The 14,391-nt window shown below is 37.5% G+C and overlaps 1 pseudogene; it reads left to right on the forward strand.

Annotated features, from left to right (window-relative positions):
• The first annotated feature begins 615 nt into the window (after positions 1-615).
• Positions 616-5,341, forward strand: LOC113773903 (annotated as a pseudogene).
• The last annotated feature ends 9,050 nt before the right edge of the window (positions 5,342-14,391 follow it).

Here is a 14,391-nt window from a genome sequence, read left to right on the forward strand (position 1 = left end):
CATTGTTCCCTCTCTCTCTCTCTCTCCCTCTCTCTCTCTCTCTCTCGTTCTTCTCACAAGTTGTATTGCGTGCTGCTTTGTTTCTCAGGGCACGTTGAAGCTTTTGTTCTTTGCTAGCTAGGTAATTATTATATACCTGGCTCTCAATTTCTGTGGTCCACTTCATTAATTGATTTTTTTTTTGGGTAAAAATTTTGGGGGCTATCAGTTTCAGACGTTTGATTTTCTTCGTTATTGGAAAATCCAGCAGCTGTTTGCATGCTAATATATGGGATTTCTCTTTTGCTTAGATCCGGAATAAAAAAGTGAAGGTTGCTTCGGCCCATTTGCTAATGTCATACTAATGCAAATTTTATTGTTCTTTTCTATTAGGGAAGGAGGAGGAATTGTGCCCTGACAGGAAAATTTTTCCCCCGCAGAAATACTCTTTAACATTCCATATCTAAGACTCTTTCAAAAGTATTCCCAGAGCAACACTTGCTGTCTAGCAGAAAAGAATTAGTACCTGCATATTATGTGACCCTGAAAAAGAAAAAAGCCTTCTTTCTTTCTGTCCTTCATTAGTTTGGCTCTAAAACTTAAGGTTAACAGGATTGTGCGATACAACCAACAATAATGGAGAAGGAGAAGATGGATACAGACGGAAAGGTGGAGACAGAGAAGATGAACAAGGCAATTGCCATGGCATATGATGTCCAATCTAAAGTAGTAGAGGATCTAGTTGGGGATACCTCCATACGGGCTTCTGTGACTAGCTCCGTTATCCCTGGTTCTGATGTCCATTCTGCTCAGACTCGCATGATCGAGGCGGCCCTCCGTTTTGCCTCTGTGTCGAGTATCTTCAGCCCACCTCTCTTAAGATATTCAATGGCAGTTTTCTTCTCTTTCTCCAAGTACTTTGCCGCAGAGCTAAGCTTTTTACTTGGGTGAAGATAATTCCCATTAATTTCGATTGTGACTTCGTTGAGTCATCTACCATGGCTATCAATTTGTATAGGCTCCGACCCGTTTTGGACGTGAATCTATTTAATATAGATAGTTTAATAAAAAAAATTACATGTTCATTAAAAATTTGTTGCTAACCTACTTATTATTTTTTAAAAAATAGTTTTGATAAATCAAACAATTGTTAGAACTAATCTTATTGTATTGTTAATATTGTGTTGCCAAAGTTTATCTAAAAATAAAAGTTTAAAATTAATTAAAAATTATTAATTTTAAAATTTGGATATATCCGGCTCAAATTTGGATCTGATGAAATTCGAATCCGAAACTATATATTGGTCCCCGTCAAAATCTGAATCCGGATCTAAACTAGTTTATTACATGTCGGATTTGGGTCTGAATGTACCGATTTTGACCCGGTTGACATCCCTGTACCGGAGTTACTTGGAGCCAAGGCACTGAATCTTTGGATAGAATTTTCCATTCATTAAGTCAACCTTTACCGAATCTTAAAGAGTTTTGGGGAATGTGATGCTTTTGCTAAAGAAATATTTTGGGCGATAGAAGCCATTTTAAATTGTTTCGAAACCTGCAAGTTTAGGGGCAAAGCTTTTTATCTCGAAGCACTTTTAATACGATCTCAAAATTAGTATTTTTGAAATAACTTTTGTATTTCAAAAAAATCATAAAAATGAAATTTGACCATTTTATCATGAACTTTGAACTAAATAAATTGATAAAATATTTCTAATAGAAAAGGCACTTATGTAACTTTGCACCCAAATGATATAATTGAACACTAAATAAGTGCTCTTGTCAGAATCTCTATTACGTGAAATACTTCTCAATAAGTCATCATAAAAGGATTAATCTTATAAAAACTGTCAGTGCATACACTATCACCATTAAATATATAATATATATACAAAATTTGAATTTGATAGTATATATAATTACAATGTATATAAAATTTATTCTAATGTTAAACAAACACCTAATATTAAGGAATTATCTAAGATGGAATATCATTTCTCTGCCAATTGTGCTAGTCATGTATCTTGTTCTTAACAACACAAAATATTGCTTACCTTCGAAAAATCAACACATATTTTTATTGGTATCACTCAAAATTGGGTCAATTTCAATCGTATTTCCTGAGATTTGACCTAATTAAAAAGTATGCCTTGTGATGTGATCTGATTACAGTCGAATCCCCCAGTAGCAAAACATTTGTCAACTTCCCGGCCCTCACTTTAAATACAATATTGGCAATTAAACAAAGCCCTCAGATTAATTCTATTATTTCCTTTCAAGTCAAATACTTCTTCACATATAGGAAAGAAAATACAACCTTTAGTTCATGACCAAAAAACACCATTTCAATATTTTTTTTTAATCAATCAACAACATATATACTATTTTACCCTACAGAGAAGAAATCCAACTAGGTTGTATAACGATTAGAGAGCAAGCAAGTTCATTTAAACCAAAGAGGTGCTCTGTCACACTTTTTGAATATTTTAACTATAAGGTATGGATGTAGGGTTTAAACCTCTGACGTAAAATCAAAACAGAAATTTTAAATCCCTTATTTTGAATTGAAGTACCAAATTCTACACCCAATAGTACATGCACATGTAAATGGGGATAATCAATTGGGGAAGGATAAAAACGGAAGCAACATTTTGTTTTTCTTTTTTCTTTGGTCTTTCCTTTTCTTTCTCATTTTAGTAGCTTTAGTTTTTCTTTGGCTACATTTGCAATGGATTTAGGGGTATTTGGCTATTCAAAAGGTTAGAATACAAATTGGTCAAATTACAGGATTAGTTCTATAATTTGGACAAGCCTGATGCAATGTGAATATACATTAAGGATAGAATTTGTTTTTTCTGGGCAATCATATGCAATTTCTGTAATTGGTACTCTGGGTTTAGGTCATGCACACATTGAAAAAAAAATGGTTTGATTGCTTTTCAATGTGTCTATTTTCTTTCCTAGTGAAACATCCTCCTCATAATTTCTAGTTTTTTCTCCTCCCCAACTTGGTCATTTTTTGTTTAACAGTCAACCAACCGGCATTATTTATCATGAAATAATATGCAGAGGATCCATCTAAGAAACCAAGAAAAATACTTGATGTTGGATGCTGCATTGGTGGCAGCACCTAGCAAGTAAATATGGTTCTCAATGTAAAGGCATCACCCTTAGCCCAGTTGAGGCTGAAAGAGCTTGCCCAAGGATTAGAAAGCCAGGTTTGTATGAACTCTCCGTGTTACAATTTTGAACGATTTGCAAGAAGTTATCAATTGTTAAATCACCCTCGCCGCTCACTCTTTTTATGCAACTGCACAATGAGTAAAAATTTTCGTTCTTCCATTTCTTAAGGAATGATGACAGAGTGCATACTAAGACTATGCTGACAGAGTGCATACTATGGTTTTGAAAAAAATTGTGAACCTGATAATAGATGATTATCTCATGTAAAGGACACACTTCTTAGATTTTGAGTATAAAAGATACTTGTATTGAATTTTGGATATCATGTAGACCTTGTTGTGCACATTTTGCAGTAGATTTTGTTAAAAGAGCTACTACAATTAACGTTCTTAGTGAACAGGGTGAATCATTATCATTAGTCACAAGTCAGACTCGCCCTTTTAACAGATTTTCCCCAATCTTTTAATCCATATAAAGCAAGAGGTGCAATTTTATAGAATACTAGATGGTAACCCATGCACACGCACATACTTATATTACCTGTTTATTTCTATGAGAAAGATAATAGACAAAGAATGAAGTTACATATGAACTAAACAAATTGTAGCGAAGAAAGTTAAAGCAAAAATATTTCAACAACAACAACAAACAATTTCAAAGCGTGGAAGAAAAAAAGAAAAGTTTCAGCATTCCTGAGACTACCTCTTGAATGTTCCCAAAGCCTCCCCACTTTTGTGTTCATGAAAGCAAACCTGATATTCAAAAGTTTCAAGAATCCTAATTTGTGATAGTTTTGTTTTGATTATCCATCCTCACCTTTACTTTTTATACACTAAAAATGCAAAATTTTTAAATCCTAAATTTTAGGGGATAAGATTATCTCGTAATAGAATTGAATTCAAATATGTATTATCAATAATCTTAGGTAATGATGTTAACTCTTGAATTTGGTTACATACCTATGTGTGTACATATACATATACATATATATATATGTGCATGTGTATATATGTATATATACATACAAATATACATGTATATATATATACATACATACACACACACAACATGCACACACATGCATATATACATGCATATATACATACATATATGTGTGTATGTGTATATATATGTATGTATGTATAATTAATCTTATATGCACTAAATAATAATTTATACAATATTATATTTAGATGTTTTCCACACGTGCAACACATAAATTTTAAATTCAAATTTAAATTAATTATTATGCATGTCAGTACAGAGAGATTAACCATATATTATTGACTATGCCAAGTTTTAAATTCTGATCAAGTCACATTTCAAATAAACTTTGTAGAATGACTCGGAACTTTCTTCCAAATTCCAAGTAAAAGCCACCACAATGCTAGAAAGAGAAGTAAGAAAGAAAAAGATGTAAAATCATTATGCAGATATATAGTAGTGCTGCTTTCTTTTTCTAATAGCTGCTAAAACGTACATAGCAGGTTTCCTTTGAAGTGGCAGATGCATTGAATCAGCCATTTGCAGATGGGTCATTCGATTTAATTTGGTGTATTGAATGTGAAAATCACATAAGCGATAAAACAAAGGTTATTTTTCGTCTTCTATCCTTTACAATTACTATTTCTCTTTATTTTTTTTTGTTTTTTTATCATTCTTTTAAAAAGATTATCTATCCTAATTGTTGAACGCACGTATCGCATAAATGTCAATAATGTAAAATTTTTCTGATGCTATTTTCTTCTTGATGAAGTTTGTTCATGAGTTGAATCGCGTGGCTGCCCCTGGTGCTACTATCATTTTACTCACTTGGTGTCATATGGATCTTTCGCCCCTTGAAAATGATTTGCATCCAGATGAGAAAAAGTCACTGACCCAAGCGGTGGGCAGAAATCGTGTTAAGTGGATTTCTACTGCTGATTACATAAATTTATTCAAGTTATGCTTGACAGGTGTCGAGCCTGTGCAATAATAATTACTAAAAAGTCCTAGTTACCACCACAATTAATTATAGAACAAATCCAAGTACTGGAGCAGAGATCTTAGGTGTGCAGTGGGTTACTTGATTCACCCTATTTCCGAAGAGTTTGTTTAATTCGATATACCAAAATTGTTTATAAAAGTATTAAATCTGCATACAGTGGCAAGTAGGGCCGATTCCATAGGGAACGGATAGGAAGTTGTTTCTTTCCAAGTCAATAGAATAAAATTCGAGGATAATTAATGGAATGAAAATGAAAATAAAATAAATAAAATTCAAAAGCTAACTCACTAGGTACAATTACTAAAAATAGCAATTAGTAAAACTCTACCCAAAGGATCAACTTTCCAGGCACGATCCAATTAAATGATTATCGATGCAAAGATATTTCATTCATTCGTCACTAGGTTAGTTATAACTATTAACAAGCTCTGACAGCCAGTTTTTCCTTACTCTTTCGACAACCAAGGTACGACCGTTGACTGCTTCTCTAACCAGAAAACAACCCTAGGTACGACCATAGGAATTTAATTATCCGGTTGCATTAAAACTAGAAAAATTCAACCCTAACCAATAAATACGCTAAGAAGGTTTAGTTAAACTAGATCTTACGCTTCCCCAACACAAAGCCAATTATGATAGTCGTTACTATTTATCAACTAAACAAACAATTAGATATTCAATTTAGTTAATGTGACAGTAGGCTATTAGATTAAACTAAATATCTGACCGTTGATATTCAATTAATAAAATAACCATAAATAATTAATCCAGGAAATGCACGAATAGTAATGGATTAGAAGAAATAGTGAAAGTTCGATTAAATTTCACAGATGTTATGGACCGCGCCTTCGCGTTAACCCTTGGGTAGAAGAGAAACCTAGCCGCTCCTTATCGTGTCACTCTCGCGTGGTTTGATTGATTCCATCCGCACAATTACCAAAGAATTAGGAAAGATGAATTAACAAAGGAACAGACGAAAAGACTTGCTTCTTTTTTTTTTTTGGGGTTTCGTATTCGTACTGAAGCGAAAAGTAAAAGGCAAAAGATCTAATAGCCAGTTGTACAAAAGCCAAAAGCCAAGAGTAAATCGTCTGACAGGAGAAAACAAAAACTAATATATCAATCCCACGTGAATCTGGCTTTCTAGCCAATTCACCCAAAGTGGTCGCCGAAAAAAAGAAAGCTTCAAAGCCCTTAAAGCTTTGTAGGATTAGAGTTTTTATCCTCTGCACCTTCGCGACCCATGAGCCTTTTTGATTTCCTAATTGCCCACTTTTGCTACCAATCCCGCGGGGTCCGTCTTTTAGGTGTATCTCCTCCGTTTCTGGCGTGGACACGCCATGAAATAAAGAGTCTTCTGGAAATTTGCCTTGAAAAAGCACTTTTGACACCAACCACCTACAATTTACATAAATATCAAATTGAACAAAATCTCAACACTTAGCACAGTAAGTAGCCAAAATTATGACAAAATAACAGCGCGAAAGATGCCCAATATTTGCTCTATCAAATTCCTCCACACCTAGACAATGCTTGTCTTCAAGCATTGCGAAGCTCAGAAGTACAATCAAGATAGCAACGGTTGCGTAGTGATCTATACTAACACAAGCATTCGGTATTTCTGACAATGCCACCAAAATTAGAACACATTGGACAGGTGGTTATCCAAAGAATATGAACAGTAATACTCGTCACCTTCAAAAAAATGTATAAATACTAGGAACGCTCAAATCAACATCACGGAATGGCATTTTACCACAAGCTTGCACATTTATCACATCTCCATCACTCAAAAGTGAACTAAATACATAAATCAAAGGGACTTTAATAGGGTTGTAATGGAGCTTAGGTAAAAGGCGGGATAAGAAGGTAAAGATAGGGTGTAATGTGTCAAGAGAATATCCGATATCCACTACATAACCACAACGCTTTATCGAAGAAATTTCACAAGCAAGGCGTTTCCATTTGCTATACCCACTATGCAAGTGTCGAAACTCTTTTCTAGGTTTTTTTTATCCTAAAAGGGCGTCTTGCAACGCGTGGGCATGCCCTGTAAACCAGAGTCTTCTGTTCACCAGCTTATTGACAATTTCTCCCTTTTTTTTCTTTTCTTTTTCTTTTTTTTCTTTTTTTCTTTCGAACTCAGATGTACAGAAATAGCACCATACAGCTTTTATTCTAACACCACTAGCGACCCTAAATTTATTTGCCTTGCACAAACAATGAAATTCAAACATCTCTTAATGGCACAAGATTGAACAAGAAAGTTCAAAAAGGTCTTGGGTTATTAAACACAGCTGACAAACAAGGGAGAAGGATAAAAGCTCAAATTGGTTCACTATTGAGAGACAAGATGAAGGCATGGTTTGTAGAAAATTAAAAAATGTTAAATCCTAAATGTCCTTATCATTTCAAATGCATCTAGTTCAATAAAATATGGTCTCGACATGTATAAAATAGCAAGTTCTAGTATGCCAATCCCATGTGTGATACCCACTCAATAACACAAACGAAGCAAACAAGAATAATGTGCTCGTGCATGGCTCAAAAGCTCCCAAAAGTTTTAAGAATTGATCAAGTCCAACATATTCAACATTCAACGATATTGTCAAGAAAAACCAAAATACATAACTAACATATATGACCACATACCCGTATACCCTGATTGTGCAATCCATCATAGCAAAACGCTCTAACAGTTAACAAATGTAGACATAAAAAGAAAGCCAACTAATTACACTTTTTTTTTATTTTTCATTTTTTTCTTTCATTTTCTGGTTGTTTCATTTACCCTAAACCCTTTTTTTTTTTACCAAAAAGAAATAATAGAAACAAAAAAATAATAGAAACCATCCCCTTCCCCACCTAAAACCTACATTGTCCTCAATGTAACAAAGACAAATAAAGTGTAAGGACAAAGGGAGCGAAACTTCCCTGACTACCGAGAGGGTGCAGCGCGACACTAAGGAGGAGGAGGATGAGGTGGCCGGAATCTAATATGAGCATAGAAGGCTACCTGATTCTCCATTTGAATACAGTCAAAAACTTGTAACGTCGCAAGACAGCCATCTAGTCCCTCAACTCGCTCCCCTAGTTCACGGACAGAATCTTGGAGGGAACGGTATTGGAAATCCCAAGCAGGGAGAGCATGGTATGAGGACGGACCCGCCTGATTAGTATGGAGCGGTAAATTAATAGGATGGACAGTCGGAGGAACCCGGAGCTGTGACTTGCCATCGCCAGGAGGCGTAATCTGATATACATCTCCTACTTTGAAAATAACACCCATTCTCTCCAAGCTACGCCAATGCAATGGCTCAATCTCACGAGTTAGAGCGAACTTGTGCTCTTTGTTGAGGTCAAGAATCCCAACCGAACGGCCAAGTGAGTAATGAGCGAGCTCATAATTACTGGCTTATGCCGCTTTTGAATAACGGATTACATTTGAGTGGCCACCCAACACCCAAAGTTAACCCGTACCTTGTTGCGCATGCACCAAAGAAAATAAAATTCAGCCTTGGCAAGGGTGCCGGAGGAGTCCTTCGGACCCGAGAAATTGTAGGCCAAGAACCGGTGGATAACCTTCAATACCGGATCCTTAAGATGAGAGGCCTTGGACTGACTCGGATCATAAAGTTGAGGGTTCATGGACTACTCCCTCCATATGTCAATGTAATTACTAAAAAAGGGTCTGGTATAGTCACATACACTGTTGATATACGTCCCAGAGGAAATGGTATCCTCACTAATAAACCCCAAAGCTAGATTAAAGTGATTAATGGACATATCCTGTGGGGCACCCCTTAATCTAAACTTAATCACCCCCGACTCATCTAAAGTGATAAATTTATTTTTAGTGAACTCAAAAGTGGAGTAGAATTCATAGCAGAGCTCCTCAAATATAGGGTAGTCAATGACCAGATACCGTTACCAACCAATTGTCGAGAACAACTGTTCAACCTCTCGTGCAATTTGCAAATGATCTAGGGTCGGGGCATGAAAACACATACACAGAGCAAAAGGACGGTGCAACAAGCTATTCAATCGTCCTGTTGTTCACATGCAAGGTCAGTGATAGGTTCTCCCCAGTCCCTAGGAGATATAGTACTCTTAGAGAAACCTAGACAGGACCGAGTGGGAGTTTGAATTGGGGCTCGCCTCTTATGAGGTTGGGACCCAGATGAACCAGATGTTGTTGCCTTTTTCGGAGGCATTCGGAGACCACAGAAATGAATATAAATAGGCACAGAAATAGTGAGGCAACCACCAAATAGAAATAAGGAGACCACAGTCAACAGGAAAGTCAGCAGTTAGAAAACCAAAATACCCAACAAACAAGGATAAGGCAAACCGACACAAAAATCCCCTACTGGCGTCACTTGGCAAATAACAGTAAAGACAACAGATCCGAGACCCCACAAATGGAATTATCAGTCAATTATAGTCAACAAAGAGTAAATCACCAGTCACGTGTGCCAAATCTCAGATCCACCAGAATCCACAGATACAAAAAGCCTAAAATCTAGTAAAATATAGCAACAAGACTCCAAATACGAAAATGAGTGGCAAAAATATAGGAAAAGAGAGGTACCATTTTGCCATGCGGGAGAAGACCGCGGTGAAGACGCATGACGAGAGAGAGAGTCATAAGGGCTGTACGTGCGCGAGAGAGCTACTGGGCACATTGGGCTCGCAGGAGAAGGCTGGTGGGTGCTACTGCGCGCCCAAGGGATGGGCAGGCACACAGGAGAAGGTTGATGGGCGCCACTGCGTACTCAAGGGCTGGACAGGTGCGCAGGTCACACGCGGCTGCTGGGCACGTACAGGGGAAGGCTGCATGCTGCTGGAGATAGGCGCTGCGCTGGTATCACGTGCGGTTGGGCGAGCGCTGGCAAGCGCATAGAGGCGTGCTGGTTATGCCTCTCTGTTGGGTCGCACGTGCGACTGCTGACTGGGGCACTCTGGTCGAGCGCGGAGTGAGCAGCGCGTGCTGGTTGCTGCGTGCGTCGCTGGGCTGAGGATCTAGTTGGCGGCAGACAGACAGCGGCGGCGTGCGGCAGTCTCAAAGAACAAAAGAGAGAGAGAAGGGAAAGAACGAGAGAGACGCGCGGCCGTAGCTAGGAGAGAAGCGGCGACGGCGACGCGGCTGTGGTGCTGACTGGCGAGCGGCGGCAGTGAACAAGAAAAGGAAAAGAAGAAATTGAAATCAAGACAAAATAAAGGATATGGAAGATTAGAAGCTAAAACAACGGACATTGACAAGACTAGACAAGACAAGGAAAAGAGAAAAGTAAAAAATGGGGTTAGAGAGGTCCTGGTCAATTTTTGACTTCCGTTATCACAAAGGTTGGAAGGCTTGGGCACGTCTTGGAGGTTAAAGTCTTCTGATCACCAAGCTTTGCAAATGTCCATACACTGTGAATACAATGTGCGGGCACGCCTTGTAATATGAAGTCTTTTTCCCACGAATTTGTGCCACCAACCCCGAATAAAATTGCACAAAAATTCTCATGACCTATAATATAGATTGTTTGTCAAAAGGAACCTAAACCTACCGATCTTGAACACACAAATATGAAATAAAACACAATTAAAATTCTTGGATTGCTTCCAAGTAGTGCTTTTCTTTAACGTCTTTGGCTAGATACAGTAATAGCTAGTTAAGCCTCACAATTTGGATCATCAAGATATATGACCTCCACTTGCTCACTATTAAACCCCTCATAGTGGGGATTCAGACGGCGACGATTTACCACGAACTTCTTCTCCGTCTTCAAATTTCAGATTTTCACTACATCATAATTAAAAATATTAAAAATGACAAATGGACCAATCCAACGCGATTGCAACTTACTAAAGAAAAGCTTAAGTCTTGAGTGATAAAGGAGGGCTTTTTACCCTACTATAAATGACTTTCTTAAAACCTGTTGATCGTCAAAGATTTTGCTCTTCTTCTTATAAATTGTTGCGTTCTCATAGACTTCATTCTGTAGTTCTTCTAGCTCTTGTAATTGGAACTTTCTATTTCTTCCGGCATCCACAAGATCCATATTACATCGCTTAACTGCCCAGAATGCCTTATGTTCAAATTTTACTGGGAGGTAGCATGGCTTTCCAACAATCAATCTACATGGGAACATTCCAATCGGGATTTTATACGCGATGCGGTAAGCTCACAGAGCATCTTTCAACTTCAAATTCCAATCCTTCCTGTCAGGCTACACCATCTTCTCCAGGATTGATTTGACCTTCCTATTCGATACTTCGGCCTGAACATTCGTCTGCGGATGATAGGATATGGATACTTTGTGGAGTACGTCATACTTATGAAACAAAGCAGCGATCGTTTTATTACAAAAATAAGTGTCCCGGTCACTAACTACAGCTTTCGGCATCCCAAAGCGAACAAAAATGTTAGACTTTATAAAATTTGCAACCACTCTTGAATCATTAGTCCGGTGGCCTTTGCCTCCATCCATTTAAAATCATAATCGAAAGCAAGTAGAATGCATAAGAAACCAAAAGATGAGGGAAAGGAATCCATAAAATCTATACCCCAAACTTCGAAAATTTCAACAAATAACATGGAGGTTTAACTCATTTGATCTCTGCAGAAATATTTCCATCTTTTGACACTTATTACAAGATTTACAGAATGAATATGCATTCTTAAACAGAGTGAGCCAATAGAAACCATTCTCCAACACCTTACGAGTTGTTCGCTTTGGCCCAAAGTGCCCTCCACATGCAAAAGAATGGCAAAAAGTTAAAATAGAATGGAACTCATCAGCACTTACACACCTTCTTATCACTTGATCCAAACATTGCTTCCACAGATAAGGGTCATTCCAGATATAGTGTTTGGCATCACTTCTCAATTTATCTCTCTTAGCCTTTTGCTAACATGTAGGTAATTGATTCATTATCAAAAAATTGACAATATCAGCATACCAAGGTACTGACGAATTAATGGCTAGTAATTGCTCCTCGGAAAATGATTCTCTTAACGGCAGATCCTCCCTATTCGTAAGCAACCGATTCAAATGGTCAACTATCAAGTTCTCGGCCCCACTCTTATCCTTGATCTCTAAGTCGAACTCCTGCAGGAGCAAGATCTACCTTATGAGCCTCGGTTTCATATCCTTTTTCACCAACAACTACCTCAAGATTGCATGATCAGAGAAAACAGTTACTTTTGCATCTAATAAATATGATTTAAATTTTTCTAGTACAAAAATAACGGCTAGTAGTTCTTTCTCTATCGTGAAGTAGTTGAGTTGGGCTCCACTCAATGCTCTCGATGCATAGTAGATCGCGTGCGCCGCCTTGTTAATCCTTTGCCCTAACACGGCTCCTACGACATAATTACTCTTGTCACACATGATTTCAAACAGCAGGTTCCAATCTGGGGGTTGAATGACGGGCGGCCATGTCAACGATTCCTTTAATTTATCAAAAGTCACCTTGCACTCATGAGTGAAATCGAATGTCACGTCCTTTTGTAGCAACTTGAACAGGAGTGCTCCAATCTTTGAAAAATCCTTGATAAACCTCCTATAAAATCCTGTATGGCCCAAAAAGGAACGTACTTTCCGTACACATATGGAGTAAGACAAAGCAGAAATAAGATCTATTTTTGTTTTATCTACCTTTATTCCCTTAGCTGACATAACGTCCCCTAAGACAATACCATACTCTACCATGAAGTGACATTTTTTAATTAAGAATCAAGTTCGTTTCTATGCACATTTTCAAAGTTAGAGTTAGATTATCAAAACATTCATCAAAATTATCCCCATATACACTAAAATCATCCATAAACACCCAAGGACTGTCTGAGATAGCAAAGATAATTCCAATTTTTAGGAATTTAAGTATCTCTTTTTTCCCAACTTCCATCATTATAGGTTCAACCTCTGCTGCGCCTGTCTTACCGGTTTCGCAACATCCTAGAGCCATATCCAGTGCATACATAAGGGCGGACTTATTCTTTTGATATATGCTATACTCCACCCAATCATCTCCTTATGATCTCTAAGGATTTGCACCAAGCTGTCTCCTTGACTTGGAGATAAGTGGGCAGAAATAATCACCGGAAGTGTCTCTTGGTCTCCCAGGAATGCGTACTTTAGATGTTTCGGAAAAGGTTTAAGTTCTAACTCAGATGCCTGCACAACTGAAGGAAGCAACTTTATCTGAGTTTTCGACACAAAAAGAGACGTAAGCTCATACCTTGGGGGAATGGTTGGAAATGAATGTAATACGTCAACTGCGTGGTGCAACTCATCCCTCATGTTCATATTAGGAGTTACGCCCAATTCAAGATGCTTGGTCAAGGCCACTTTCAACACGTCTTCACCATCCAATTCAAAAGTTTTCTGTACAAGAGGCTAAATAACATTCAAAGCAAAAATTGAGTTAGATTTCTCTGGATATTTCATTGTCTCAAAAATATTAAAATTTACAATTTCGCCATCAAATTTCATTGATAAAGTACCCTTGTTCACATCTATTTTAGTCCTAACAGTGCTAAGAAACGATCTACCTAACAAAATAGGTGACGAATTTAACGATTTTTCATCTCCCATATCTAAGATATAAAAGTCTACTGGAAAAACTAGCTCATTCACCTAAATCAAGACATCCTCAACTAACCCCTCTGGATAAGTATTGGTACAGTCAGCTAGTTGGAATATGATGGTCGTTTCTTTTAATGGTCCAAGATTCAAGGACGCATAAATGATTTTTGGCATCACGTTGATTGACGCCCCTAAATCTAACATTGTTTTCCTAATCGGTGTATTTCCTATTTTGTAAGGGATTGTGAACATATCTGGATCTCCACACTTAGATGGAAGCTTTCTTTGGAGTATGACCGATACATTTTCTCCCACTGCTATTTTTTCATCCCCATCAACTTCCTCTTATGCGTGCATAAATCTTTGAAAAATTTTATGTACTTTGGTACCTGCTTAATTGCCTCCAATAAATGGATGTTGATCTCTATTTTTGGAATACGTCTAGGATCTCTTTCTCTTTCTCCGCCTTCTTTGTCTTCTCCAACCTGCATGGAAAAGAAGTTAAATTAGATTTAATGGGTATTGATGGAATAAAAGTTACCTTAGGGTCTTCACGAATGCATCCTTTTTCTTCCAACTCCTTCTCGATCTCGTCTTCACTTTTGCTCTTTAGCTTCGTGGCCTTAGACCTCTCCACTTCCTTACCACTTTCAGTGTCATGGC

The sequence above is a fragment of the Coffea eugenioides genome, chromosome 6, assembly GCF_003713205.1.
Source record: "Coffea eugenioides isolate CCC68of chromosome 6, Ceug_1.0, whole genome shotgun sequence".
NCBI lineage: Eukaryota > Viridiplantae > Streptophyta > Magnoliopsida > Gentianales > Rubiaceae > Coffea > Coffea eugenioides.